At 37.2% G+C, this 27082-nt stretch overlaps 1 protein-coding gene across 1 annotated transcript in view; it reads right to left on the bottom strand.

The window, feature by feature from the left end:
• The window catches only part of WDFY4 (WDFY family member 4), a 395486-nt gene that overhangs the window by 180565 nt on the left and 187839 nt on the right, over window positions 1–27082 (bottom strand).

Below are 27082 nucleotides of genomic sequence, written 5' to 3'. Positions count from 1 at the left end.
TTTTTAAGCTTTTCCATGGCCTAGGATCAATTCATATTTTTCTTGGAGGCTTTGGATGTAGGAGCTTTGACTTTGCCGTCTTCTTCTGGTTGTATGTTTTGATCTTCTTTGTCATCAGAGTAAGATAATATAGTCTGACTCTTTTTGTGCTGCTTGCTCATGATCCAGGCCAATTACTTGAGTTACAAACTCTTTGTTAAGGTAGGGGTCTGTTTCCAGTGTGGCGGGTGTACTGTCCCAAGCTTCAGGGGTTTTGTGCAGCTGTTTTCAGAGATACTTCTGGGGATCTGTAAATTTTCAGTTCTTCCAAGGTGATGTGATCAAAGGTGAAGTGTTTACTTCTTTCCTGGCCTATGAGTGACCACAAGCACTCTTTTCTGCCTTTGAACTGTGAGGAGGATTACCTCTTAACCGCCACCACAAGCAATGCCATGCCAGGACTCTTCCTCACCCAGGACCACCACCCAGAACCATGACCCAGATCCAAGCACAGGCAAAACAAGGGAATCCTTCCTCAGTGCCAGCAAAGAGATCACTGCAATCCCCCTCTGATCATCTGCTTGAGCCCCCCACAGTCTGTGGGCAGAGAGCTCTGGAAACAGCCAGTGCTGCTGCCCTGGGGGTTGTTCCAGGACTGGGGCCAGACTGTGCTCCTCTCTCACCCAGGTCTGACAGAACTTTCCCACTGACCTTCTAAATTGCCTTTGGCATTTGTGGTTTGAGACATCTGGAAACCAGCACAACTGCCCATGATTCAGTCTCCTGAGTGCTTCAGGTTTGCTGGGGCCTGGTCTTTTCCTACGTGGCCCAAGCTGAACTACACATTTCTCCTAGCCCATTGCAACAGACCTTTCCCATCAACTAATCTGATTGTCTTAGGCTGGAAATTTGTTTCACTGTCTTTTTGTGTGTTCTGCTGCTCTATAACTTGTTTAGAGACATTTTACAGGTATTTGAAGGGGTTGGGGGGAGACCTCTAGCAAGTCACTGCTTTTACTCTGCCATCTTGCCTCCACCTCTGTACATACTCTTTGACCCAGCAATATCACTTCTAGGTCTGTATCCCAAAGAGATCATAAAAATTGGAAAAGGAGCCACATGTACAAAAAATATTTATAACAGCTCTTATTGTGGCAAAGAACTGAAAATTGAGGGGATGCCAATCAACTGGGGAATGGCTGAACAAGTTGTGGTATATGAATGTAAGGGAGCACAATTGTGCTATAAGAAATGATGAGCAGGCAGACTTAAGAAAAACCTGGAAAAACTTATATGAATTAATGCTGAGTGAAATGAGCAGAACCAGGAGAATGTTTACACAGTAATAGCCCCATTGTGCAATGACTGACTTTTATAGACTTGGCTCTTCTCAGTAATGCAAGGATCCAAGACAACTCCCAAAAACTCACAATGGAAAATGCTATCCACATCCAGAGAAAGAACTATGGAGTCTGAATGCAGATGGAAGCATACTACATGCTCTCCTTTTCCTTCATTGTTTTGTATTATTGCTTCATTCTCATGGCTCCTCCCATTAGTTCATTACATGATGACTAATGGAAAAATATGCTTAATATGAATGTGTAAGTAGAGCCTACATCAGACTGCATGCTGTCTTGGGGGCAGGAGGAGAGGGAGAAAATTTAAACCTCAAAATCTTATGGAAATGAATTTTGAAAGCTAAAAATACATAAATTAATTATTTTTTAAAAAGAAGTAGCATGATGGCTAAAGAGGAAAATCTGTAAACCTATATGCCATAAACAAATATGGAGCTTATCCAAATGTTCTAGAAAAATAATCTGAGGCACAAACTTCTGCCAGTTGTCAGAATTTTTATCATGTTTACATAAATTTGATCTAGAAGAGGTCCCACTCAGTTTTAAGATATAGAATTTCAAAATGGAAGCCACCTTTTCAACTTTAATGACAACAATATCTTGTTAGGGCATGTTACAGAACTGCTACAATTTCTTTTATCTAGATTAAGTTGCAACTGCAATATTTATCTGATAAATGTTTTTCTGGTCGCTTTTCAAAGTACAAACCACCTTTGCTTGAAATATAAGAAATGTATCTCCTCATGAACAGTAGTGGTAATAAAAAGAGTAGAAGCATGCTAGCATCATATGTGTTCATCATATTTATTGAATGAGTGATGAGATACTAAATACTCCAATTTTTATTAATATTGGTGCTCATTTCTTCACAGGCCTACCTCACTTCCAATTATTGGTCACTGCTTTTAACGTAAATAAAGAAACATGAGGAATTATAATGAATTGTTTTTTAGGTTAAAAAAACAAAATAACAGCAACAACAACAACAAAAAAACATTAAATAAACGAAATAACAAAAAACCCACTTTCCTATGCACATCAGCAAACCTGAATCTTGTACTACATTCCCAAAGAAGAAGCTCAGAGTAACAGTGTTGATCCAACCCTGGAAAACAGTTACATTTCAGTTGACAATAAAATAAACAAAACCTTCCTTTAGGGCATTAGCCTTTCTAATACAAGTAGATTCCTTCCTTCCCTCTTTCATTTCTTTTCTTCTCTTTTTTCATTCCTTGTCTTCTCTTTCTTCATTCTTAGTCTTCCTTCTGTTTTTCTTTCCTTTCCTGCTTTCTTCCTTTTTCCTTCCTTCCTTCTTTCCTTTCTCCTTCCCTTCCTTTTTTTCTTCCTCCCTTCTTTCCTTCCTTCTTTCTTTCCTTCCTTCCTTCCAATAAATAAATACCTCAGAAACCATATAGACAACACATTATTGAAAAATTATTGCTTCTCCAAGAGAGCCCATTTCACTTTCAGATAGTTCTAACTGTTCCATAAATCAAATCTAAACACTCTTTGCAATTCCCATGCCTTGATCCTAGTTTTGCTATCTGAGGCCTAAAAGAACAAACCCAGTCCTTTTCTATTTTATAACTACTTAATTACTTGAACATAGTTATCCAGTATCTCCTAAGTCTTCTCTCATTGAACATTCCCAGCTCTTTCAACTTGTGCTTATATGGCATGATTGCAAGATTCAACACCATCTTTGTTGTCCTCCTCTAGAAACTTCCCAACTTTTCAATGTTTTTCCTAAAAATATGACACTCAGTACTGGCTGCTTCACATGTGGTATGACCAGGGAAGAGTACCATATTCTATATCGTGGATACTCTATCTTTTGATGCAGCCCAAGATGGCATAGTTCAACAAAGCTGAATCATATTAGACTTGTGACCTAGTAGAGAACCCAGATATTTTTGAGACATAAAATCAGTATTAGAAGAGACCAATTAGACCCTTCTCTCCTTCTGACTACATAAAATTTTCCATTTAAACACATGGCCTTAGCTTTCTGGTTGTTAGATTTCTAAGACATATTACTGATATGTTTTCTTTATCCCAGGCAACATCAACGTTATTCTTCAATAATTTTCTTACTTTTAATGTGAAATTCAACAGATTCATCATGTGTTAGATGTGCTCTGCACTTGATATTTTAGCTAAAACTCAAGTCGGCCCCAGAAAACACAATTTAGACCAAAGAGTAGAAATATACGAAGGCAGATTATGGGGCAAGATGAAGGGGAAAAAAATCTTTCCAGTAATAAGAGTTGTCCAAAATTGGAATGAATTGGCTTGGTGGACAATGAGTTCTCCATCATTGGAGGTCTTCAAATAGAGGCCAAATGGCCACTCATCAACAATGTTGCAGAAGGGATTCATGTTTCAAGTTAGTGTTTTTGCCCAGATGACCTGTGAAGGATACCCCCTTCCCCTATTATTAGTTTGTAATTATAATTGTTCTTTCTACTGAAAATCTCAGCTATTTGAGATTAATTCATCATTTATTCAACACACACTTATTGAACACCAATTATGTGCTGAGCATTATGCTATGGGAAATAGAAATTTTAGATCAGACACATTTCCTGCCCTCATGAGATTATAGTTTAACAATCATGGAGGTACAAACCACAAACATTAGCTTACATCTTATTACATAGGTAGGTAAGCTAGACCTTAGTGCCTCACATATATTATCCCAGATATCTTCTCTTATTTTTTTTGTCCCTTCTACTCACTGTTATCATACCTTCAGCAATAACTTCTTATTCTTAGCCAGACTGGTGAGCCAAGTTTCTACATACCCACATCAACAAAGGGAAAGAGCAAGAGACTTCAAAACTTCCTGTTCTGAGACTCTGAAAGACTTTTTTAATTAACCAAAATAGTTTCTAGTCTGTGAACATAATAGATGGGTCCCAGAGCGAGAAGGCGGCTGTAACTCACTCGACAGGCTCCACCGATGTCACAAGCTGGGAACATGCGGCCCGAGCAGGTTATGAATGGCAGCAGGGCCTCAGGAGAGACACCAGACTTATTTTCCACGCCAGGACCATCTGCTGTTATTTATAATTTATATATTTTTGGCTTGTTGGCTTCAAAGTATTTTTCCCCATTTACAAAGATGTAAAAGTTTTAAACAAGTTTAATCAAGAAAAATAAACCAGGAAAGTGTGTGTTTTCCTGAAAGGAACAATTTAAAAACCAGTTGTGCATTTCCCTCAGTTAATGTTCTATTTATTCTCTCATTCCTCTACTTTAAAAAAAATGTGGGTGCCCCTCACTTTAAGAAAACTAATTTACAAATTTACAAAACAAATAAATCAGTGTTAATTTTCAGCAGAAAATTATCTTTGTTATTTGAAAGAATTCAATTCATGGTTTCTCGATACATTTAAGATAATCTCATTTAATGAAATTCAATTTATATACATTTTGGAATCACATCTATTGGGTTAAGTGAGGTGCACCTGTATACTTGTAATTAGCAGTCAAGAAACATTTATTCTGTCTTCTTTGATATTGTTTTTTTAATTTATGGAATAAAGCATTTCCATAGCATAATGCAATAAAAAAAAATTATGTCTTTACTATATAGCAAGCACGGTGCTAGGGCATGGACAAAGGAAAGAGCAAAAATAGTCACTGCTCTCAAACAGTTTACATTTTACCAGGGAAAACAATGAATACATACACATACATATACATATGTATGTAGCAATACTGTGTGTGTATGTGCATTCATGAGTGTATATGTGTGTTTATTTGTAGACTTAGAAACTTCCACCTTCACTGACAACAAACTGAGTAGTATGGTGACCTCGTTGGTCTAGTCACACATCCCTGGCAAAGTGGAAAGGAGATGGAGAAAAAAAAAGTCCTAAAACAGTATGAGCAAGCTGGTCAAACATTTCCAGACTATAGACACTTCTCTTGGGAAATTATTTATCTTTAGGTAAAAGATCCTAGAGGAAGAAATTAATCATGCAATGGAAAGGATCTTCCAAAGTAGGATTTAGATAGATCTATATTCAAAGAGCAACATTTATGCTCTTAAGTGGACAATTTTTAATGGACAACTCAAATTTTTGAGCTCTAGTGTTTAGTTACCTAGAGATATCTGAAAATCTTTCCAATATGGGTTCCTTAATAATTGATGCCAAAGGAATTTCTAAATATCAAGTAAGGTGCTTTAGAAAAATCTTGTACAGTATCTTCATAAGGAAGTCAACTTACTGCTGACTTGTCATTATGAAGATACTTATGAACAGAGCTACAACAAGCTATTCTGTAACTTAATAATAACAATATAAAATGCCCTTAAGTGAATTTTGCAATTGCTAACATGGAAACAAAATAAGGAGCAACTTAATTAATTATTTTGTTATATTCAATAAGATAACATTGATAATAAGATAAACAAGTAAAACAAGAATTTTTGTTGTCTGAGAGGGGGGACACCAGGTAAACTAGGCATAGAAATATGTGTGTGTGTATTCAGGGACAATGAAACAACTTCTAGGGACTATACTTCTGGAGCAGGTGGGCCAGTGAAAAAGTGTTGCTCTGAAATGTAATTTCTATGGGGAGGAAGTAACGGTTTGAAAGCATTTTGTTCTAATTTTCTTGCCAGTAAGATGCTAAAAATCAATTATTCCCATGATGCTAAAGAAAGGAGTGCTATGAAACTTTTAAAATGTGAAAAATGTAAATTTTGCCACCATTTAAAATCATTTTTTGAAATGGTATACCTTCTAAATGTTGGTGCCCTAGGACAAAATTCTAGTCACCTCCAGTTATGGTTCTATTCATCAAAGACAGAAACTTTGGGAGAAATAAGGAAGGACTGACTGCAAATGGACAAAATGCTCATCAGGAGATAATCTATAACAAACATGATGGGATGAGGTACTTGCCAGTGACTAGGATTTTCTGTGTTCGTCACAAGATCTGTAATTGGTCTTTAAATATATACAGAAAAGAACATCTATTAACTGAAACATTAGTCACCCGAACTTAAGTTTCCTGGTTTCATTGCCAACTAGATGTACTCTTCTGGATGCCTCTGCTAATAACGTGAGGCACTATAAAACTCAGCCATAGCCCTGGAAGAAGAAACTGTGGATCTAACGTGATCTCTGAAGAAACTAGAGAATAAAAGTCAAGATAAAGTGTGTGTATGTGTGTGTGCATGCGTGTATACATACATAAGTACATATGTACACATGCATGCATGCATGTATGCATAAAACAAAAACAAAAATCATCGTGCCAACAAATGAGCTGAATGCAGAATGTGGATAACTGAGATAATTTTTTTCTACCTCAGCTTCCTGTTACTTGCTCAGTCATGACCAAAGGCAGTCTAAATCCTACACTTTACCTTTCACCAGCTGTTTCCCTAACCTTGTTTGACATTGTTTTGGCTTCAGATGTTAGTACCTCATTTGGTCCCTTCAGCTCTGTGACTTGCCTCCCTAGTCCTTGATCTTTGCATCATAATTCCGATTTCCACCTGGACAGTGTGCTGCCTCTCCCTCCTAATCTTCAAATGGATGGTTTTTATCTGTTTGCTTTGGGTTTTGTCTTTTTAAGCATCATGGACATCATTCAGTTGCAGCTAGTGACAACTTCTAATCCCAGGTTGTCCCAAGAGTTGGTATAAGAGCACAAGACTATTGAGATCATATAGTAGAATAAGGAAACCATAGAATGTTAGAGCTAGAAGGAATCCTACTTCTTAACTTTGGGCTTGTGAACGTTTCTTTAATATTATGATAACTGTATTTCACTGTAATTGGTTTCCTTTGTTATCCTATGTATTTTATTTTATGCATTTAAAAAGATTATTCTGAGAAGAGTCCATAGGTTTCACCAGACTGACAAAGGGGTCCATCGCACACACACACACACACACACACATACACACACACACAAAAGTAAGAACCCCTCACCTAATCCAGCCTCCTCATTTGATAGATGAGGAAACTAGATCTAAGTTGGTAAATCACCTGCTTTTCCTTATCCATGTTGAGTAACATAGTCTCAAACTTAATATAAACCATGCTCAACTCTGTCTTTGCTGATTTCACATAAAACAGAAGATGAATGATTTTCACTGAAACATGGTCTATAGAAGAAGATACACATTTCAGAATTTGATCATTTTATACACCATTCTGGGTTTTGGTCATGGTCCTTTAATTCCAGTGAGTATATTTTCAAATATATGCTTTCTAAACCTTGGATAATTTTGAAATGAAAAGGTGGTTGGATTAAAAAATCGCAGAACTTTAGACCCAGAAGACATCTTTCATCTAGTCTCTCTTGCTTTACAGTTGAGGAAATTAAAGCCCAGAGAGGTAAAAGTGAAAAATCTAGGGTCAGATAACTAATTATTGATGGGGCCAGGACAAGAAACACATCTCTTAAATACAGACCAGAGCTCACTACATTATAGTAATTACCAAGTGGTCATTTCATGTGAGACATTTAATTCAATTAAACCTAATGGCTGATTTGGGAAACCAGGAAAAAAACACAATTAGATGAATACATTAATGAAGTGAATTCTGAGGCTCCTTCAGAATCAAAATCCATGATTATCATCCTATGAATTTTCATTTTCAGTATGCACATACATATATGCTTATATGTGTATATGTGTGTGCATATCTATAGCTATACAATAGAGGTAGGTATTAATAGTGTGATAAAGTCAATCTTTGGATAGATGGGCATGGGGTTCATTTGGGATACTATGTGTGTGTATACACACATGTATATATGTATATATAATGATAGAGTATATAGATATATAGATGTATATATATATTGAAATTGAAGATTCACAGGAGATACACACACATACATATGTATCTCACTCACACATAAATACATATAATTAAGGAATGGTTTATTGTTTTGTAAAAGGGATTTAACTGGAAATTCATTAAAATGGCAAACTTGACCACAAATTTCAAGTCAGGTTCAGTTTAGAGAAATCTAATTTATATACAGCTTTTGAGGAACATATACACGGTGAATATTGGCATATATTATGACTTGGTCTTTCCATATTTAAAGAGTCAGTCAGCAAGCCTTTGTTTATAAGTGCTTTCTGTGTGCTAGGTACTGTAAATAACACCATGAACTCAAAGAAAGGTAAAATCATCATCCCTGCTCTCAAAAAACTAACATCCCAATGGGAGAGAAAACATGGAAAAACATGCTCATACAAGATCTATACAGTGTAAATGAAAGGCAAAATAAACATATTCATAAATGAAATTATCAAATTAGAGAAAAATACAATACAATGTAAATGCAATTGCCTAAATTCTGTTTAATCTTCTACTGTAATCCTATTATGAGCTAGATATTTACCAATATAATGGAAACTATTTAATAAACATCATTAATAGCAAAATGACTGCTTCTATTGAAGAAATGTTATGTTGTTATGAGCAGTTTTGAAATATCAGATTCAAAACTTCCCCTGTGCATTTAATGGCATGCTAATTTACATTTTAATTACTTCCTAAGAAATCAAAGCATTTGTTGACAGTAGAACATAATGTCAACTTCACAGTACACTGTTGGTAGATGCTTAATGAACTTAATTAGATAATTAGTGATGTTAATTATCCTTCTATTATGAAGATAAAGATGTTTCACAAATGATATACTTGATGAAGAAATATCATAGGTAAATCATTGTTTGTTTTTCTATCCATTTACTTCTTCAAATTACTACAATAGAGCAAAGTCAGCTGATGGGTTGGTGACATTGTTTTAAGTTGTGTTTTTCTTTGTTATAAATTCTTCACAGCTAGGAGATAAGTCATCTCCATCCCTCGTTGATCTATCTAATTCTAATGGTTACCTGTAAGCAAACGACATGAAAATCTCTATCATCAGCACGGACTCCTTCCATGAACTCCAGGCTCACATTTTCATTTGCTACTTGGATGTCTCCACCTGATATTCTACTATCATTTCAAATTCAACACATCCAAAAGTATGACCTCATCATCAACAACTCTCCTTTCCTCAACTTCTCTATTCCTTTTAATGATACCACCATTCCCTCTGTCATAAAGTTTAAAAATTTTTAGTAATCTTCAACTCTTCCTACTCTTCCACTCCCACATTCAATCCATTGTTTGATATATCTGCTAATAGATAAATTCTGTCTCCTCCATAATACTTCCATAACATCCATTTGGATGGACAAGGTATGGAGCTTGCCCATCATTAACTATTTCTGAAGAAAACCCTTCAAATAAATGAGAAACTGGGAGCAGAATTGAGCTGGAGAATCAACATAACTTCCATTACTTCCTTCAAGTCTCAACCAAAGTACCTCTTCTATAAAAAGTCTTTCCCAGACCTCCTTAATCTTAGTGCCTTCCACCTGAGATTATCTCCAATTTACTTGCATAGTTCCTGTTTTCACGTAACTGTTTTTATATTGTCTTTCTCTTAGACTATGAGGTCATTGAGAACAGGGGCTGTCTTTTGCCTTTCTTTGTATATCCAGCACTTAACACAGTATCTGGTATATCATAGGTGCTTAATGGTAGTTGATTGACTAACTTGGAGGAAAAGAATAGGCCAGACACTAACATTGGGAAACTGCAAAGTTCTTTTAATGGTGCCAAGATTTCCCCTGAAACAAAGATCCACATTTTTAAAGCCAATGTGCTATGTGACTGAGTCAGTGGAATACATTAGTTTACAGGCAATTGTAGCTTTAGGTCACCCAAGGGACAATGGAGATATGTTTGGTGGGAATTAGCAGGGTGTTTTAGAGCAGGAAGGGATGTGTTTGAATCTGTTTATTAGTAAGATTACTCTAGCAACAGTATAAAGAACAAATGGAAGAGGGTGTTCTTAGCTTTGTCTGGGTCATGAAGTCCTTTGGCAGTCTGGTGAAGCCTATAGCCCACTTCTCAGAATAATTATTTTAAAAGCATAAAATAAGATGCATAGGATTGCCAGGAAGAGCAATTACATTGAAATATAATTATAAAATATATTTTAAAAAGCAAATTCACGGACTTAAGAAATACTGGACTAGAGGCAAGAAGACTTTTTCTTTTTTAAATAGCAGAATCTCTACGTTAAAAATTACAAAGTTGGGCATGACATAAGCTATTTCATCCTGGGCCATTTAGTACAATTTATATCTAACCAACATCCACTGTATAAAATCCCTGACAAGTGATCATTCTTCCTTAAAGACGTCTATAGGCAACTTACTATCTCCCAAGGCAATCCATTGTTCTTTTTGGACAGTTCTAATTATTAGCATTTGGTTCTGTATTTCTTTAATCCACTTAATACATAATATTGTGTACTACACTATTTCTATTGCAGGCTATACTATTATTTATTGTATTTTGTATATCCCTATCAGATTTTAAGCTCTGCAAGGGCAAGCACTAGGTGTTATCTAGGCTTTCAGCACCTAGTGGAGAGTTCTGTAATAAGCAAGTACTACATGAACATTTGTTGAATGAATGCATGAATGAATTTTCAAATATTTTGTAAAATCTAGGTAGACACTCTCCTCATACATAATTCTAATAATCCTATCACAAAGAAAAGTGAATTTAGTCTAATATGACTTGATGAAACATATGAGTTCTTTTTGACTATGTTTTACACTTTCATTACTTAATCCTCTAGAACACATTCTAAATAGTTTTAATTTTTTTAAATTTTTAACATGTGTTTTTAAAACTTCGGCTTACAAATTTTCTCCCTTTCTCCCTCCCCACCCACCCTCATTGAAAAGGCAAGCATCTCGATACAGGTTATAGATGTGTAGTCGTGCTAAACCCTTCCATAGTAGTCATGTTGTGAAAAACTAAGTCTATTTCCCTTCATCCTATCCTACCCTCCATTTATTCTATTCTCTCTTTTGACCCTGTCCCTCCTCAGAAGTGTTTGCTTCTGATTATCCCCTCTGCATTCTAAAATTTTGAGAGGAAATAAGTTGTTTACTGACTACAGTTTGAAGGCTACTCCTTTCACTACCCTTCTTTTTTTAAAGGAAGAAATTTGCCTATATTAAGTCCTCTGTATTTTCTACTTTTCTTCATAATCATTCAAAAATTACTACTAGTGCCAATCTTATCTGTTAAATTATTTAAATAACTTGTAGTTTGTCTAGGCCTGGAGACTTGAACTTATCAAAGACAGTTGGGTACGTTCTTACTATTTCCCTATGCATTATAGGTATCAATGTCCCATTAGCCATTTTTATTCTGTCCATTCCAGTAAAAAAAAAAAGTCATTTCCTAAGGAGAGAAAAGAGAAACAAAGGAAAAGAAGGATGTTTCCTGTCTCTCTGTTATGTATTATCATCATCCCATCCAACTGGAGTAGTAATCCTATCTTTTTTGAAATTTTTTCTTTACCCCAGTATAGCCAGAAAAATAAACAAAAGAAAAACAAATCAACCCTTCCCCTTCTGTGCATATTATTCTTCTTTGAACTCAGCTCTTTCCAAGAATGAGCATTCCTGCCACTATTCTTAGGGTATCAAGTCATGCTTTCATAAACGTCTCTCATTACTTTCCCTTGCTTCCACCTTCCAAATATGCCTTTTAAAAATCTAAGTCTGTTGACAACTTCCTTGCGAATCCATACTGATCTATTTAGACAAGTGTCTTTTCTTCCTTTTCACTGAATTTGCTTTCCTTTGTATCTTGGGAATTTAATTCCTGCAAGTTTCCCATCCATATTCCCATCCATATTGACTTCTCTTGTATAATTTTATTCCACTGGACCCTATGTTTTGTTGAACCTTCTGATATTGGCTCTCCCAAAATTTAGAGCAAATATCAGAGTATGTACAATTTTTCTATCCTTCCCTAAAACATTATTTTAAGTTAGAGAAATCCATCATTTTCACCTCAGCAATCAATTCCTCATGGATAATGAGAATGAAGTCTAGAACAACAATTCCCACTGTTGATTTTTGCACCTGTTGAAGGACTAAATGACCATTAAAGCCAGTCAATAAATTATTAGCTTTTCTGCTTTTGTCTGGGAGAGAGTATCAACAGATGCTTATTTAAATGGACATCTGTTGGATGTCTACTTGCCTCTTTGCTTTCTTTTTGAAGGATTTCTTCTGTGGAATACCTTATTCTTGCTGAAAAAAGCCAGAGTCGAGAAGTGTTCTTTCAACTGTTTCTCCTTTTCCTCTAGGAGGAAGTTCAATCTTCATTCACATGAGCATTGTTACTAATTGTCCTGATACAGAATCTTTGGACATGCTATATGCCCCTCGTCTTCTACACTTGCTTGAACAGCAAGTCCTAACTTTTATGTGGCAACTGCTTTTGAATCATGATTTTATTTGCCACAGAAGCTAGTTGTTTCTTGCACCTCTTGACTAAGTCTGGGAGCTCCTAAGGAAGGCTTTTTTGTTTTTGTAATTAGTTTTCTGGCCCGGTTAGGGTTGATCAATAATTAGCCAATTCCTGCCAACACCTTACAAAAAGCAATAGTTAAATTGTGTTGTCCAATTTCTTCTGAAGTTCAAATTCTAGGCATTTCTTATTCTCTGTTTTCTCCTCTCACCTCTTGATCTCACACTTGCACTGTGTCTTCCTCTCCATTTTTTCTGCTTTTTTGACATATGATACAATTCTGCTCTGTGCCTTTTTACAGAGCTTATTACTCCAGGACAAGGTTGCACCTTCCATTGCCCTCAAACTCCATGTTGGATGCAAATTAATCAGACTTGATTCGCTACCCTACTCTAGCTAGTCCTTGACTCTAGCATTTCCCTAGGCTCATCATCATTACAAATCCATCTCTACTGACGTCTTAGTCTGATGGCTCATCACGGATTCCTGAAAGAATGCCAATGCAATACAAGCTTTGGCACTTGGTTGCGAACTAGATAATCATCAATAAATAAATGCTTGGTGATTGATTGAGCAGTCTAGCTAAGTTCAGAAAGGCTCATCACTGAAAGTTTGCTACAAGTGGAAAGATGTTTTTAGCTATAGCAATTCACTAATTCAGTAAAATTCAAACACTCATTATCTGGAGGCTCTGTTACATGCTGAGGATACAAAAACAAAATTGTATAGGCCTTGCTCTTAAGGACATGACACCCTTCTGGGGCGATACAATATATACACAGATAAGCAAATGCAAAATATAAATATAAATGTATGATGTAATTTTTAAGAGCAAGAGATCATCAACCGGGAGAAATGTTGGGGAGCCTATGTGTAGCCTTAAATGAGCTATGCTTTGAAGAAAAGCAAGGGTGGATAGATAATCCAGTGGATAGAGCCTTGAGCCTGGAGTCAGGAAAATTCATCTTCCTGAGTTCAAATATGGCCTCAAACACTTACTAGTTGTGTGACCCTGGGCAAATCACTTAACCTCATTTGCCTTAGTTTCCACATCTGTAAAATGAGCTGGAGAAGGAAATGGCAAACCACTACAGTGTCTTTGCCAAGAAAACAACAAATAGGGTCCAAAGAGTCAGATAAGACTGAAATGCCTGAAGAACAGCACAACAAAGGGGCAGAGGTTAGGAAGGAAAACATTCCAGATATGGGGAACCATTTGTACAAAGGAATCAAAAAAAGAGAATAGACTTCAATGTGGAGGAGCTAGCAGGGCAATTTGACTAGAATGAAGAGGGGTGTGTGTGTGTGTGTGTGTGTGTGTGTGTGTGTGTGTGTGTGTGTGCGTGCGTGCATGCACGTGTGTCCTGAAGGACAGGGATTGTGCATTACCTTCTTTGGAGGAAGCTAGGTAACACTGTGGTTAGAGTAGAGTACAAGACTTGGAATCAGGAAGATTTGGGTTTGAAATCTTCCTCAGACATTTAGCTTTGTGAGCCTGGACAAATCACTTAACCTCTATCATCCTCAGTTTCCTCATCTATAAAATGGGGATTAAAAATAGTATCTACCTGACAGGGTTGCTGGGAAGGTCAAACGAGATTACATTTAAAGGGCTGGTAAACCTCGAAGCACTACGTAAATGCTAGCTATTATTGTTGTTGTTGTTATATTTTCCACAAGGACATTGCTCAGTGTTTTACAGTGGATAGAATGCTGGCCCTGGAGTCAGTAAGACCCATCTTCCTGAGTTCAAATCTGGTCTTAGCCACTTACCAACTGTGTGACGCTGGCAAGTCATTTAACCTTGTTTGCCTCAGTTTCCTCATCTGTAAAATGAGCTGGAGAAGGAAATAGCAAACCACTCTAGTATCTCTGCCAAGAAAACCCTAAATGGGGCCACGAAGAGTCAGACATGACTGAAAAATGTCTGAATAACAACAAAAACAACAAAAGTGAATTGAATCATTTTAAAGAACGTAATTGCATCATAGAAGGAAAACTCACCTGACCATTACTGTGAGCCTACTAAATATAAATTAATATTGTTTATAAATGGAGTATTTGACTGGTGGTTGGAATAATTTGAGTTTGAGATGTACCTTAGAGGTTACCTAGGCCAACCTGCCCACATCAACGAACGAAAAAAACTGAGGCCCAGAAATGTGAAATGACTTGACCAGCATCATATAGTTAGTTAGGGACAGATGTGGGGATTAGAACCCCAGTCTCTTGCCACGAAATCTGTGTTCTAGGCCAGAAGGTGAATGTGAAGTAAGCAGAGGACAGCACGCCTCTTTGTGCAACAAGGTCTTCACTGTAAGACAGCAATGGTGTTCTTTGTCCTATTCGTCCCTTTGTTTCACCAGAAGAATGAAATAAAAAGACTTTAAAAACATTTTTAAAGCTCCATACATAATATGTATGCTTATTTCATATTTGACCATTAGCAGACTTTGTTTGTACTGTGATTATTTTTAGAGCATTGGGGAATGCAGATGCCCTAGTTCCTTTAGACTTAAATTTCTTCCCCAGTTCATGATAACATAGCATGTTTCTCAGTAAACTGTAGAAGTAAGTCATTTAGTTCTATTTCAGATTTGTCTTTTAGAGGTTCTTCTTTTAGTGAAAACCAGCTAGATCCAGAGTCACACAAATTCCACAGAACAGGAGGAGAAAACTTCTAAGATGTTAAACCACAAGACAGAGATCTTAGTGATGGCCAGAAGCTGCTGCCCCTTCCTACCAATAGAAAGCCTCAGTTTATCCCCTCAGTCCTTTAAGACAATGCTCACTTTGCTTCTGGAGAAACCTAACCTTGCCTATAGCTGCTTGTTGGTGAAGTGGGAAGGGCATTGGGTTTGGGTCAAGAGACTTGGGTCCAAATCCAAGCTCTGATGTTTAATTATTTCTATGAAATTGAGCAAGTCACTTCTGCTGGCTGATTACCAATTTCTAGTAAATAATAATAATAGCGAACGTTTGTATAGTGTATATTATGTGCCAGGCAACATACTAAGCACTTTACTGCAATTGGAAGGTTGTTACTATTATTATCCCTTTTTTACAGATGAGAAGAGGCATATAGAGGTTAAGCGACTTGCTCAGGGTCACATAGCTAGTAAGTATCTGAGACTTAAGTCTTCCTGACCCAGGTTCAGTGCACTCTCCACTGTCTAGATGCCTATTTCCCCATTTGTAAAGTGAGGGAGTTGGACTGGATGACATTTAAAGTTCCTCCTACCCCCAAAGTCTATGATTGTATGATATCTAAGGATCCTTCCAGCACTGTCTGAGATTCTGAAATCTGAAGTGAAATATTCAGCTTGATTGGTGCCCAGATGGACACACAGTAAAAATGGAGGATTAAAAATGTCCAGTGAAACATTTTTTGTTGCTATCCCTAATCAGCTCATGGGGTTGTGGTGAGGCAAGTGTATTAATAATAGTTATCAAAACAATAGTTAGCATTTATATAATGCTTTCCGGTTCACAAAGTACTTTCTATGTTACCTCATTTTTATCCTCATAAGAACCCTACCAAGTAGATGCTATTATTAGCCTTGTTTTACCGATGTCGAAGCTGAGGCTGAAATAGATTAAATGATATGACCAAGATCTCAAAGTAAGTATATGAGACAGGAGTCTAACTCAGGACTTCCAAACTACAACTCCAGTCGTCTCTCTACTAGATGTCTAAACCTTAAAGATTACATAGTTAGAAGTCATTATCTGAAGTAATTAATGGCACTGGCAATTTCCTGAAAGCCTCCATTTAGAGAGGGCCTATAGTCCAGACAGGATTTGATTCCACCCTCATCAGGGCCCCTTGCCAGGTACCATAATCCCTTAACACCTTTTTGTTTGCTTTTTGTAATTGTCTTCTCCCACTAAATGATAAGCTCTTTGAGGGCAGGAATCATCTTTGTCTTATTTGTACCTCTAATTCTTAGCATAGTACCTGGCATAAAGTAGGCATGAGTATTGTGTTATATTGTATCATATCATATCACACCATTTGGCATCATATCGTACTGGACTGAAATGAACTAGACCATACTGTATTATGTTGTGTTAGATTGAACTGGACTGGATTTGGTTGGGTTGTATTGTATTGTATTGTATTGTATTATATTGTATTGTATGCATTAGGCCTGAGAAATTGGTATTATGACAATCTAGAAAAAAAGTTCTAATAACTTTTCAGGGACAACAGGGCATCAGAAGAAATTAACTAACAAGGGGTAGAGCTAAGATGGCAGAGTGAAAGCAGTGACTTGCTTGACCTCTCTCCCAAACCCCTCCAAATACCTATAAAAATGGCTCTAAATAAATTCTATTGCAGCAGAACCCACATTCTTGATGGAAAGACCAGAGCTGAATAGAAAATTTGACTTTCAAATATAAGACTCAAGTGGAACATGAAGAGGTAAACAGGAAAGAGAAATCATAAGAGACTTATTAAGGTTGAACTGTTTACATTCCTGCATGGAAAGATGATATTTATAACTCATGAGACCTTTGTCAGTATTAGGGTAGTTGGAGGGAAAAAATTATATGTATGTATAGATAGATAGATAGATAGATAGATAGATAGATAGATAGATAGATAGATAGATAGATAGATAGATAGATAGAGGGCACAGGGTGAGTTGAAGATTAAGGGGTCATATCTGGAGAATAAAATTAAGGGATGAGAGAGGATTATACTCAGAGAAGAAGAAAGGGAGAGGTAGAATGGGGTAAATTATCTCACAAAAAAAAACCCAAAAAGAAAAGGCTCTTACAGTGGAGGGAAAACGGGGAAGGTGAGAAGGAATGAGGGAATCTTATTCTCATAGGATTTGGCTTAAGGAGGGAATAACATACACATTCAATTGGGTATGGAAATCTGTCTTACCCTACAGGAAAATAGGGGAGAGAAGGGACAAGAGAGCAGGGGGATGATAGAGAGGAGGGCAGATTGGGAAAGGGGGTAATCAGAAGCAAATACTTCTGAGGAGGGACAGGGTCAAAAGAAAGAATAGAATAAATGGGAGGGCAGGATAGGATTAAGGAAATAGAGTTAGTTTTTCACAACATGTCTACTATGGAAGTGTTTTGCATAACTGCACATGTAGAACTTATATTGAGTTGTTTGCCTTTTCAATGAGGGTGGGTGGGGAGGGAGGAAGAGAGAAAATTTGAAACCTAAAGTTTTAAAAACATATGTTTAAAAAAATGTTTTCACATGCTACTGGGAAATAAGAAATACAGAAAATGGGGTTCAGAAGTCTATCCTGCCCTACAGGAAAATAGAAGGGGAAGGGGATAAAAGAAGGAGGGAGAGATAGAAGAGAGGACAGACTAGGGGAAGTGGTATTCAGAATGCATGCCATCTTGGGGTGGGGGGGGGGTGAAATGGGGTGAAAATTTGGAACTGAAAATCTTGTGGAAGTAAATATTGAAAACTAAAAATAAATAAATTTATATTTTAAAAAAAGAAATTAACTAACAGAAAAATTCTCCAAGCTCTATCTCACAGTGGAAATATGATGGACTTCTCCCTACATACACTGCTGTGTGTTAACATATTAAAAGAATCAGTTTTGACGAGTAATTTCTAGAAAAAGACTGCTTAAAATCATCATCTCAGACAAAGCAGCTGACACATTAACCCAAGACCTCTATGTAGAGAAATGGTGGATAATTAGAATGACCTGTGCAAATTGTTTTTGTCAGTCTCCATTATCCCTTTCATTTCCTCCTCTTTTTGTTTTCCCCATAGGTCCTGCTTGTCTGATGGGAGGTAGAGAGAGGAGATTTCACTGGAAAAGCATCATCAGATGGCAGGCCCTTTTGACAGGGGAGCTAAGCAAGAGTCATCATCAAAATTCTTTCTTGCCACATGGTGTTGAAATCAACTGTGTCAAAGTACCAAATGGCTCAAACTCCCAGGGCCTCCGAGTTCTATGAATGCAACTGGTTTCATTAAGTTGGAATAGGCTCTCTACTCCCTGGATTTAGGTAATTACTACTAGAGCTATAACTAGGAATTATTATTCCTGGGATAAATTAGGGCAACAGCCCACTTTGGGTGCAGTCATGGCCTGTCTCTAAGAAAGTGCGGTCAATATGATTGATGCCTGGAAGAGGGTCTCTGATCTCCCAACTTCTTGAAGGAAGCAGAGGTGTGCAGTAGAAAGGAGGGCAGGTTCCAGGAGATAGATTATACAATGCTGAGACTTTGGGGCAGTGGCTTCAGGCTAGGTGAGGGGTAGGGGTCTAATAGGAAATCACAAGGCACATGGACAGTGGGCCTGAGAGCACCTAAAGGGAAAGAAGCAGTCCCCCAAGATGTCAACATCCTGGAACAAAAATTTGCTTATTTCACCCTTGCTATGGCTTTGCTGCTTACCAATCATTTATTATTAAATGAAATTATTTGTTTCTCCTACAAGAAAATGTCTGTATCTCCTATTTGGGTACTTTTCCTAAAGAAGACTCTCATTACATACACAGTAGACTTTGTTCCTAGGACTTGAGATAAAAATCTTGTTATCTCTCTGTGCCTCAGTTTCTCTATCTTTAACATATTAATTATAAGAAAATGTGAAACACAAAGAATTTTCAGTGAAATTTAACAGTTGGAAATTTTAAACTTATTTTTAAAATAGCTATACATAGGGAATCATCTAATTTTCACTATTTTTGATAATGTAATTAAGTGTGTTTATAAGGAATGTGGGTTGTACATATGATGAGAAAAGAAAAAGGATCCATTAGGAGGACCCATACTTTTATAATATTTTAGTCTAGCTCTTCCTAAATATGGTAACAGGAGAGGAAAAAAACAGTCTGGAGAGAACATGGAGCTAATAATTATGAGAGACAGAAAAGGAGCTATTAGAGAGTAGGAAGTTAATAATGAGAGTACAATATCACGAAAGCCAAGGAAGGAGTGTATCATGATAGAAGAGGAAGTTAATGATATTAAATGTTGCAGAGAGATTAAGGATAAAGACAAAAAATGGCCACTAGGTTTAGCAGTAGGGAAGTCCTTGGCATCTTTGGACTCTAAGTAGTTTCAGTAGGGCAGTGGGATGGGAAGCCAGATTACAAGAGGTTGAGGAGAAATAGCATTGTAAGGAAGTAGATGTAGCAAGTGCAGACTACCATTTCTATGAATTTTGTAGTCAACAGGAAGAGAGATAATGTAGGTCATAGCTTAAGTGGGTGTGAAGTCTATGTTTGATTCTAGAAACCAAAGAGTAGAGGGAAAGAAGGAAAGAAATAATGCCTAAGCTCTGCCTTAAAAGTTCAGCTAACTCTCAAAGGAAAAAAAAGTTCTACTGTTGAAGGTAAGTATTAGGAATTAGGAACTGCACAGTATGTGTTTCACTCCAAGGAACAATTTATCAGAGCTACGGAGCTGTCAGTAGCTGACATGATAAGGAATAACACCGAATGAGTAATGTTTCCTCCAATCGCAGCTCCTTTAATTACAAGCCTCTTCTTTCCAGAAGAGAGACAGAAGATGCAAAAACACCAATTTCATGCACTTGTGCCTGAATAATGTCACTGTGCTGCCTTTTCCAGATGGCAACCTTTTCACTGGAGGAACTAATGATGTGGACATATTTAGGGAAAAACCAATAACGGAGTCTTTAACCTTCAACAACAAAAAGCATGTTGTACAAAATGTTCCTTGGGATACATTAACAAATATCAATTACATTGCTCACTGAGGTGTAATCAGCTGTAATAATCAAAATTAATTTTAAAAAATAATTAAACAGACCCCAGGGCAAATAGTTGATGCACTTATAGTATGACATCACAGTCTACACATGTACCTGAGAAGAAGCTGTATGTTCTGTTAACAACAAAAGGGTCTCAAGGAAAATGAGAGCAGCTTGCAGCAGAGATATTGCAAGTGGTGTGAGCTCAGCTTCAGCCACACAGAAGAGAGCTTGTGACCTCTTCCATTCAGTCAATTCCAAAGGCCAGGGTGGCGTAGTGGGTGACCAGCTCATGTCACTTCCAGGTAAAAGAGTGAGTGTTGATTTTTAAGTGATGCCAAGGTAACCAAGATATCACCTAGAATAGTGGCTTCCTATGTGTGTACTGTGGCCTGACCCTAAGGGGAGGCAGGGAGAATGTTGACCTTAAGTGGAGCATGGAATGACCCCAAAGATTACATGGCTAATCAATTAGATGGTGAGAAGGTGGGTTGCACCTTCCCCCTGATAATCATTAGGCTTGTCTGCTACCTAGCTACCCCTACCCTTATCTTCCAATAGGCCTTCACTCAGAGTCTAGTCATCTGCTGTGAAAGATTTCTACCTCCCTGCTTGATTCTGAGCTGGAAGCAGCCTCTCAAGGCACTTATAACCTAACCACTACCCGAACATCCACAGCAACAGATGCAAAGATGCCACTGGGAAAATTCCCACCCTTGAAGCACACCCAGTCCCTTTCCCCTACATCATCTCATGGCTGCACTAAATGCCCTTACAACTAAGAGCCCCCTATTCCTTTTTTATGGCTTGAATTAGACTTGGAAATGGATTGTAGGTTGTGCTCTGCATCACAAACATGTTGACATCTTTCCCCCTAAATCCATTCTTTTTCTGAGTGTCTCTATTTCTAGATTACCACTATGCTTCCAATCTCTTAGGCGTGCAATGTCAAGGTCATCTTCAGTTCTTCACTGTCTTTCACCTCATATAGCTAAGCAATTGCAAAATCCTGTCCTACTCTCTCATTGCTATTGTGACGTGTCTTGCATCTGTTCCCCTCTCTCTGCTCATTGAGTCACTGTTCTAGATCAGGACTTCACTTCTTGCCTGGGCCATCGCAACAGCCTCCTAACTGGTCTCCCTGCCTCTCGAATGCACCCTCCACACAGCTGCCAGTGATTTCCTTAAAGCACACGTCTTCCAATGTAACTCCCCTACTCAGTAAACTCCAATTTAGTGTCTTCTTGTTGACTCTAGGATCAAATATTTCATCTTTATCTCCTCCTTTGTAATTATTCTTTCCGTGTCAGTCTGATAATATAATCATTACTACAGTAGTATTTGTATATATTTTATAAATAAGTAAATACACAAATATAGTTAATTCACTCTCATTATTTATCACTATGGGTGCATGATTCAACAAGTTGGTAGCCCACTGGTCCACAAGGTTTGGTGGGAGACTCAAAAACTAGTACCTGAAACAAGTGACTAGAGTTTCCATTATAAGGTGATCTTGTCACTAACATTCCTGCAGGGACCTTCTAATGTTCTCTCAGACAGTTATTAGCTATGTGACCCTGCACAAGTCACTTAACTTTTGTTTGCAACGGTTTCTTCATTGAGAAAATAGGGATAATAATAGCACCCACCTCCCAGGGGTGTTACAAGGATCAAAAGTGCTTAGCATACTACCTGGCACAAAGGAAGTGTCATATGAATGTTATTCATCATTACTATTATTATCACTATTTTTAAATATAATATCATCAAGTTCAACAGATGAGCCACAGGGTGGTCTATTGGCAAGGCTGGGTCTCACAGCAATGACTAAGAGACTGAATAACACATTTGGAAAAGTCCTAATGTGGAATCAGGATTAGCCATGGCATAGTGCATAGAGACCTGGCTTTAGAATCATGAAAATATACAAGTTCAAATCTTGCTTTTGACACATAAATAATGTCTGTAGGCCCTGGGGAGATATTTCAATCTTTCAGTGCCACAGACAAGTCTCCAAGAATATAAGTAGCAGAACAATGTCTAATGTACACTGGTAGGGAGTATTGGGAGTTTCCTACTCCAGCGAAATCACAAGTCTGATCCAAGAAAAAAAAAAGATTTATTAGTGGACTAAAGTGAAACAGATCCATCTACAGTGAGTGAAAAACTGCCAAAGGTTATGTCATCTTGCTACCAGAAAGATCACTTTCATCTTATTCAAAAGTATAAAACAGAGAAACAATATGCCAAGAGTCAATGATTTCGTAACTAAGGAAAATCTTGCCATGAATACAGATCATAACCTGTCTATAATTTCAATTCTTAAAGAGTTGCTTGAAGCCCAGAGAAGTTAACACAGAAAGTGGACACAGAATTACTAAGTGTCAGAAGCAGCCTTTGAACCCAGATTTTCCCAACTCTACATCTAATATGCCACATGTGTTACAAACAGTATCCTAACACCCCTACCCCGTGCAAGTTACGTTAATACTTCCTTAAAAGTTATTCAGACCAACCTCAAGTTTTGATTGATTCACAGAAGAATAAAGGTTCAGGCTACTGATTTTACTTCCTTGTGCTCTGAGTACAAAGCACCCACAAAGAGCTCTGGAGATGCTCCGATGCTTGACTGTTGAGTCATAATTAACAATTTAAGCAAAGGAGCTTCTCTTACCTGAATTACATCAAGGTGTCCTGAATACCTATCCTTATGGATTATGCTCCTCCTGTGACTAAGTAAATCATTTTGTTAACCATTAAATGACCTATATGAGTACCATTTTATTCCAATAAAGAACCTAAACAAATAAAGGACTAAAATGAGTCAGGCCCAGACCAGAACATCACAGCACTTCTTTAAGAATATTATTTTTTAAATAATAGAATAACATTGAAAACCTATATTAACTTATATTAATTTTGTATATATTTTTAAGGGCACACATTTCTCTCCTAGTTGAATGTGGATAGGGATTGTTTTATTTTTGTTCTGGTGCCCAATGATTAGCATAATGTCTAGCACATAGTAGGCACCTTTAAACATTTGCTGATTGATTGCTAGATGACAGCTTTCTTATTGTGCCCAATTTTATATATGCAGCAATTTATTCTTGTTCATTATTAGATGCTCGAATTTATTGGTCTTAGTGTTTTGTTTTGGGATGTGTATATATATGTGTGTGTGTGTGTCTGTGTGTTTGTGGGTGTGTATGAGGCATGAACGCGCATGTGCACGCGTGCACACACACACACACACACACACACTGAGGGATGTGGGAACAGGGAAAAAGACACAAGGTATCTGGACCTATGATTGCATCATAAATCCAGTATACTGAACTCCCAGTGTGTAATTTCTCTTCACTGATGTAGTTTAGTAATTTCTCTGCTACTTATAGTTTTAATGTATTATCTGGAGCACTGAGAGATTTCATAAGTTTACCATAGTTAGTATTTGCCAGAGGCACATCTTGAACATAAATTTCCCCATCTCTAAAATTAGCCTTCTAGTAACTATACTATTCTGTGTCATGCCTCTTCCATTACAGATTCCAGAATCACACACACACATACACATACACACACACACACACAGATGCACACTGAACTCCACACCATATCAAAATATGAGAATGGTTTGGGTAATAATCTCAAACACATGTTCACTGTTGCGATCTCCACTACTCTTTGCTGTCAAGTGTACTGAGAACATAAACATCATAAAGATGATTTAAACAACTCCTTTAAATTTATAAAGAAAATTCTGTTCTGACATTTCCCTGCAGGTCACTAAATGTTGAATTGCAACCTATTAACAATGATATATAAGGATGATCTAAACCCCTAATAAGAGAAAGGCAATTCAACAATCATGTTAAAGAATGATTTGAATCCCTAATAAGAAAAATGCAAATCAAAACAACTCTTACTTTTCACCTTACAAACGACAAATTGGCAAAAGTGACAAAAGATGGGAACAGTCAATGCTGGCAGGGTTGTGGAAAGAAGAACACACCTATACACAATTGGCATAAATGTGAATTGCTCTAATGAGTTCAGAAAATGTTATGCTATGAAAGTGACTTGGAAAGTGACTTTGACCCAGAAATTCCATGGCTAACCATAGACCTCAAAGGAAGTCAATGATAAAAAGAAATGTCTTATATACACTAACATATTTAATGTAGCACTTTTGTAGTAGCACAGGACTGGAAACAAAATCAATGCTCATCAATTGAGAAATGGCCAAGCAACAATGCAGAAATTAATGGAATAGAAAATTACTATCCTGCAAAAAAATTTTAAATGTGATGTATATAGAGAAGCCTGGGAAAATGTACATGAACTGATAAAATGACATTAGCAAATTAGAAATATACAATATATATAACATATTTTATATGCATATGTCTACACACATATACATACATACACTATATATTTATTATATATATGTGTGTATATATATGTATATATTTATATATGTGTGTGTGTATATATATATGTATATACATATATATATATGTATATATATATACATAATGGCTATAGGAATATAAATAGAAAGCACCACATAAACAGATTACTGGGGAATTATAACGACCCAGTTTGATCCAGAGAAGACTGAGTCACCTTCCTCCACTCTTTTCAGAGATAGTGAATATGTGTATAAAAAGTCACACTTGGTAGATGTTTTGGCCAGTTTTTTTTTTCCCTGAACTGGGCTTTCCCCCCAGTTTCATATTATATAAGAGATGTGTTTCTGGGGGAAGGAGGAGGGAAGGATAAAGTAGAAAACATAGGTGATAGGAAATTAAATATATCAATTTTAAATTTATCAATAATTTATCAATTATTTAATTTATAAGAAATCATTTTTTAATTAAAAAAATTGGAAAATGGCCACATGACCAACAGTCTCTGGGGCTATAGAGGAAATGGCTCAAAAAGTCTTTCTATGCCCTTCCTCTCCATAGCACACAGGAAACATTTCCCTTCCCCTAATTGTGTATTCCTTTTCCTAGAGTAATAAGGTGGGGATATGGAGAGACATGAGAAACCACAGGGGCATATTCTTGGTAGTAACTTCCCCCAAAGGAAATCATATCCATACCCCAAAACAATAATTCTAACTATTTCTATAGATTCCATCATGAATCATTTGAAAGCATCTCTTTCACTATGTTTTATCTTTCCAAGGCTGTTAGACATAGCCAATATTCTACAATCTCTTGAGTTCGTACATCTAAGCCTCAATTTCACTCAGTTGAGCTAGGGGGCTGAGCTGCAGAGTGGAAGTCTGTTATAATGTCCTTAGCATCTCCCTCTGGATCTTTCTGGTTCATTGGCCATAGGGTATGGCCAAGAAGTCTACACTGCCTCTGTTAAGGTGCACTTTCAGAGCACAGCCACACAACCTCCCAAATTAAAAATGCACTGCTGGCATTACAGGGACTTTTCACACTACATTTCCTGTAATACACATATTCAAAAGGCCATTGGCAGGACAGGGAGAAGCAATTCCTTCCTTCGCTTGGATAGGAGATTCTAAAACCACTGCTGCCAGCTTTCCCAATGACTGTGAATTCATGAGGGCTCTTCATTTAGTCTCTCTCCTTCCCCATCTGAAACAGGTGCTCCTGAGAAATGATGTCATGGTAGAACAGAGCCTAAGTGTCAATAGACAAGAACCAAGAAAGGGCCATCAGTGGCATCTGGATAGTGACCATCGTGGCTAATGAGAAGACCGTTACCATGTCCCTGCTGGACCTCTATCCACTCCTTTCCCCTGTTTTCATCTCCCCTTTGTATTCTACCTTTTCTCATTAGAATGTAAGCTCCTTCAAGGTAGGAACTGCCTTTCTGATTGTATTTGTGTCCCTAGCACTTAACCCAGTGCCTGACACATAGTAAGCATCAGATAAATACTTAACAGGGGTGGGGTACTTGCAGCCTTGAGGCCATATGTGCCCCTCTAGGTCCTCAGATACGGTCCTTTGACTGATTCCAAACTTCACAGAACTGTGAAGTTTGGATTCAGTCAAAGGGCTACACTTGAAGACCCAGAGGGTCGCATGCAGCCTCGAGGCCACAGATTCCCCACCCTGGCAGAGTAACTGAATTATTCCTTTTTAGATTTGATATCCTTTAAAACTTTCTAGGCTAATGTCAACATACGTATTATAGTACATACACATAAAAAATAAATATAACACGCATACACATGTACACATATTCAAAATATATAGGAAAATTCAAATAGAACTGGCAAATAGCCAGCTGGCTACACACATTTATCATACCCACCAATGTCCTTGGTTTAAATTGTAGTCCTCTTTTAATATGACACTCTCTATAACACTATTTCTGACTTAGCCTATATCAGCACCACAATATCCTCTGTTAGCTCATTCATAAGAAGGAAAAGCTGGAAATTATCTGGCTCCTTTGTCATTGGGACCACCATTCACTAGAATATAAGATGATGCCAGCCGTTCACATTCAATTCCAAAACTGAATTTCAAAGCCAAACTGAAAAAATTAGATCTCTTGAGATTAAAATAAAGGGGGGAGCTTCATGGTGCCATTTGTGAATCAGAAAGAAAACTGTAAAAAACAAGTGTATTGTAATAAT

The sequence above is a fragment of the Phascolarctos cinereus genome, unplaced genomic scaffold (genome assembly GCF_003287225.1).
Source record: "Phascolarctos cinereus isolate Bilbo 61053 unplaced genomic scaffold, phaCin_HiC Scaffold_3;HRSCAF=262, whole genome shotgun sequence".
In the NCBI taxonomy this organism is placed as follows: Eukaryota; Metazoa; Chordata; class Mammalia; order Diprotodontia; family Phascolarctidae; genus Phascolarctos; species Phascolarctos cinereus.
Note: the sequence above shows the minus strand (reverse complement) of the source record. Positions and strands in the feature narration are given on the sequence as shown.